The sequence below is a fragment of the Mercenaria mercenaria genome, chromosome 8 (assembly GCF_021730395.1).
Source record: "Mercenaria mercenaria strain notata chromosome 8, MADL_Memer_1, whole genome shotgun sequence".
NCBI lineage: Eukaryota > Metazoa > Mollusca > Bivalvia > Venerida > Veneridae > Mercenaria > Mercenaria mercenaria.
In genome coordinates, this window is record NC_069368.1 from 79,784,708 (window position 1) to 79,789,532 (window position 4,825).

Sequence of the window (4,825 nt, forward strand, 5' to 3'; positions counted from 1 at the left end):
CGTATAGCTACGCTACTGTGTCTGGTCGGCCAATCCCACTTCTGACACCATTGTGACAGGAAAGGCCGTACCGGCGACAGTAACCATCAGAACAAATCAACACCCTTTACAATATTTACAAATTTATTTACATAAGATGATTATGAACAATGAATAGATGATATGAAAAAAAACTGATTATAAGAAAGAAAAGAAAATAAAAGTTCAGTATCACCAGATACATAATTCGTATAGTTCCATTCTAATGTGACGTGGCACAGTTCTTTAATTTAATTGCGAACTTTAAGTAGCACAAACAATATATATAGGCATTTACCTAGAGCATATTATTTTCAAGGGAAATAATTGTGGTCTGACTTATTATTTTGAAAATCACAGTTGAATTTTTTTTATGTGTGCACCGGTACAGTTTTGCGGGGAAGCGAAAGTTGCCGTGGAATTTTGTCTTCTTCTAAAAACAAGGTAAGTTGACAGTTTTTGTTAAGATATATATCTGATAGCTGACACAACGGAGAATGTTTTGGTTTATATCCATCTTACATATTTTTTTGAAAATGAAGAGAAACAGGGGGAATTCTGTAAATTTCTTCTTATATGCAAATGAGCTGAAAATGTATTGAAATGACTAGATCAGAAGTTTATGCCTTTTCAGTAAGTTTTTCCCTACCTTTGACGATAGTTATTAAAAAGTATAGATATCAACCTCTTTGCTGATATTAGTACCTAAAATTTTCAGCCTGTGAATAGCTGTAGAAATTTGGGACTTCTTTTTTTTGAAGATATAAATAGATCTAAGCTATATTAAGACTAAAGTTTTTTCAGTATAACAGCATGTAGAGAACCCTTACATACAGTCAAAATTAATATTCTTGATATTGCAAGGAAATATAATGCATTTTTCAAATGCTTGCTGTTTCTTATGTTGTGCATACTTGATATAGGTCATTGTCAATGTCAACTATCATTATACTGACATTTGAAGTTGTTGTTTTTTCTAAATTACCTCCCTTATATATGCATTTTTCTTCATTCATTTTATTGATAATTACTTCCCTTTATGTTTAGCAAACATTCTCAGATTGCATTTCATTTACTCCCTTTATTTAACATGAAAAATTCTCTTGTGTAATGATTATTTGTATATTTTACTTACAGTGTCTGATACATGTAGTTGCAGTCTGTCTTTGGAAGCTGTAGAAATAACAAGAAAGAGACTGACATAGTGGTATAGTTTGTTATATATGAAGTTTATTGATGGCATTCATGTCATGATGATATCATTAAAGTACAACATATTAGACAAGTATATTAGACAATTTTAGAAATATTTCCGGTCTAAAACTAAATGAAAAACAGTGTCAAGTATTAAAAGCTAGTTCAATACGTAATACAAATTTTAAATACTGTACAAATAAAAAATTTAGATGGACATCAGATTCTGCGCAATCTCTAGGAATTAGCTTTTACACAGATATACAAAAGTCACAATCAAAAAATTTAGAAACAAAAATTGAATCCTTTAAGAACTGCCTCAAACAGTGGGAGCATAGGAAACTGACGCTACTGGGAAAAGTCACAGTTATAAAAAGTTTTGCTTTACCAAAATTGATTTACTATTTATCTGTTTTACAAACCCCACCGAAACAAACAATAAACCAATTAGAAAAAAACATGTTTGAATTCATATGGGATAAGAAACCAGATAAAATTAAAAGGGAAACAATAAAGAAAAACTATTTAAATGGAGGTATAAAAATGATAGATCTTTCCAAGTTTAATAGAGCATTAAAGGCCTGTTGGGTTAAAAAGTTACTGGATAAAAATAACAAATCAATAATAATAGCTATTTACATAAATAAACTAGAAAAAATAGGATCAAACTTGATTTTTGAATGTAACTTAAATGAAAGAGAAATATTTAAAAGATATAAGACAAATCCATTTTTAAGAGATATCATTACAGCGTAGATTGAAATCGGTATTCTGTCCGAATGCACAAATGTAAACAAAGAGATAATATGGAACAACAGGAAAATAAAAGTAAACGATAAAACATTTTTCTATAGAACATGGTTCGGCAAAGGTGTGTTATATCTCGAACATTTATATGATTTCCGAAAAAATCAATTCTATACATATGAAGACGTTAAAAATCTGTATAGTCTTCCTGAACATGACTACCTCAAATACATGTCTTTAATAAAAAGTATACCTACAGAACTAAAACAAAAATCAAGATAGAAAATGTACCTTTAACTTCAAAAAGAAAAGCAATTTTGAAAAGGTTTACGGACACAAAAAGGACAAATAAATTCCTATATGAACATCAAATAAAAAAAGAAGCACTGAAAAATAAAGCTGAAACGAAATGGGAAAAAATTACTTCAAAGTCAATTTAATATGGAAATCAATATATAGAAATATCTTTACAGCAACGATAGATAGTACATTTAGAAACTTCCAGTATAAATTTATACACAGAATAATAGCGACAAATAAACTTTTACTAAAACAAGGTCTTATCGAATCAAACCTGTGTGATTTCTGTCAGATGCATGTTGAATCCATTGAACATCTTTTCTGGGAATGCCCTCATATACAAACTTTTTGGAGAGATTTGAGAAAATTTCTTCAACAAAAAAAACGTACATTTAGAACTCACATATGAGACAGTGGCTTTTTTAATTACGGAACCAGTTCTACAAAGTAAAGCTAAAAATGGTATCATTTTAACAGCAAAATATTTTATTTATAAAAATAAAATAAATAAAACTATGCCAACTTTGGAACATTTCTTAAATTACTTGAAGACAAGATTGGAAACGGAAAAGTTAATAGCGCTACAACATGACAAAATAAATGAATATTACCATAAATGGAATGGATTCCCTCTACAAATAACTACATAATTTAAAAAAAAAAACTCTCTAAACATACTTTTAGATTGGAATATGGCAGTTGGATACAAAACGTAGATATACAACACTATATCTGCTGATATCACATATGTATATAAGGATATGTGTGAGTGTGTGTATGATTTGCGTGGGAGGTTGTTTTGTATGAAAATGTGTATGTTTGAAGGTGGGTGTTAGATGGATGTGAGATTTCAAGAAATTTCCTGATGTACATTAAACAAATGATAATATATGAGCATCATGGTATAAAAATGAAAAAAAAATAGAAGCAGACATGTACTCGATATATAAAACTAATTGGTAAAATGTATATGTATTATGTAATGTTATTATGTTATTATTATTGTCTGTATGATGTACATGAAGGGAAAACAATAAATAATAAAAAACAAAAATTAAAGTACAACATACATTGATTTTCTGATAGTCATGTGTTATTACATTTGAACTGAGACTGTTTTATAATCAGGTTCGTGATACTTTTTTTAATATACATTGTATACAATAGTTGCATTTTTTTTCAATATTAATTGCAGCTTTATAAATTAGAACACTTCAGGTTCATGTTTGATATAGTTTATTAATGATTATAATTTTAATCATACAATGAGTTATGAGATATTTTATTAATTTTAATATATTTAGATTAATAAATGTAAAGTCTGTATTAAATGCATAGGTCATCTTTTGTACAAAAATAAAGGAAAAAAAATTGTATAATTTTCATTTTCAGTTTTGGTAGGGAAAAGTTTGAGTATGTACATGTACAGTTGTTTGACCTGTCTTACCCTTTGGCAATCCAAGAAGATGTGAAGATTATGAAAAATGCAGGAGGTATTATGCTTTTGTATGTTAAACAAAGGTCCCAAAGCATTTATATGCTGTATGGCTACATCCTTGCTCCTGAAATAACAGTACAAGACAGCTATAAAACTGACATTCCTGACAAGATGTGAACCTTCTGGACTTTATGTCAGCCTGGCATAAACATTTCTTTCCTGTAGCTTTGTGTATCCCTCAATTTACTAAGTACATATCTCCATTCAAAATAATGATAATAGATATGGTTTAGTAATAAATGTGTGATAGCTTTGTAATGTCAACATTTCAAAAATAGAATGAACATGTACTTTGATAATAAATATTGAAATACAAATTTCAGTATCTTGTATCAGTCAGCAAAAAAATGAAGTACATTTGTATCTTTGTATTAAGATAATTAAAACAATTATATTCAAACGCTTTGACACTGATTTTATGTTGAATTCCTAGAATGTGTGTGAATTAATGTTTTACAATATTTCAGAACTTGAAGACAATAGTTAGTGCAGAAGGGACATAAAAGTTATCATAAAAGTAACAGATATAAATAAGGTAAACTATTGTGATAAAAAGACATGGCCAGTGCTGCACATCACAAAGGCAATGTTTGAATTTAATTTTTTGTCACTTATGAGTTCTGTAAAGCTGATTTTGCAATATATATAAAATGATTAGGATTAATTTTTTTTACTGTGATCTTTTTTTCACATGACAATTTGTTCATTGGAATAAGATAGTTAAAGGCGGCATTGTGTCACATAAAAATATGTCTGCATAGTTGCCTAACATTAAATGTCAAATTGTAAACAAGGAAATTCTAAATTTGGAAAATTCTTTGTTGTTTTTCTTCATTTAGCTCAGTTGAAGGAGATGAAGTTTGAAGCAATTTTCACAGTACAACCTCTCCAGAGTAGCTCACTCTGAAGCAAAAACCTCTCTGTAACAACATCATGAGAATTTCCCTAAGCTGAAAAATAACTATCAAATTTACTTCTCCAGAACAACAACCTCAACATAACTAAAATATTTGTATATCCCACATGGTATTGCTCTACAGAGGTTGCATTGTACTTATAATATCTATG

General features: G+C 28.9%; 1 long non-coding RNA gene across 1 annotated transcript; it reads left to right on the forward strand.

Annotated features, from left to right (window-relative positions):
- Positions 1 to 398: 398 nt before the first annotated feature.
- LOC128559194 (uncharacterized) lies at positions 399 to 3,751 on the forward strand. Its single transcript, XR_008372277.1, has 3 exons — positions 399 to 462; positions 1,156 to 1,225; positions 3,652 to 3,751. It is a non-coding gene; the product is annotated as an uncharacterized LOC128559194 (long non-coding RNA).
- Positions 3,752 to 4,825: the final 1,074 nt, after the last annotated feature.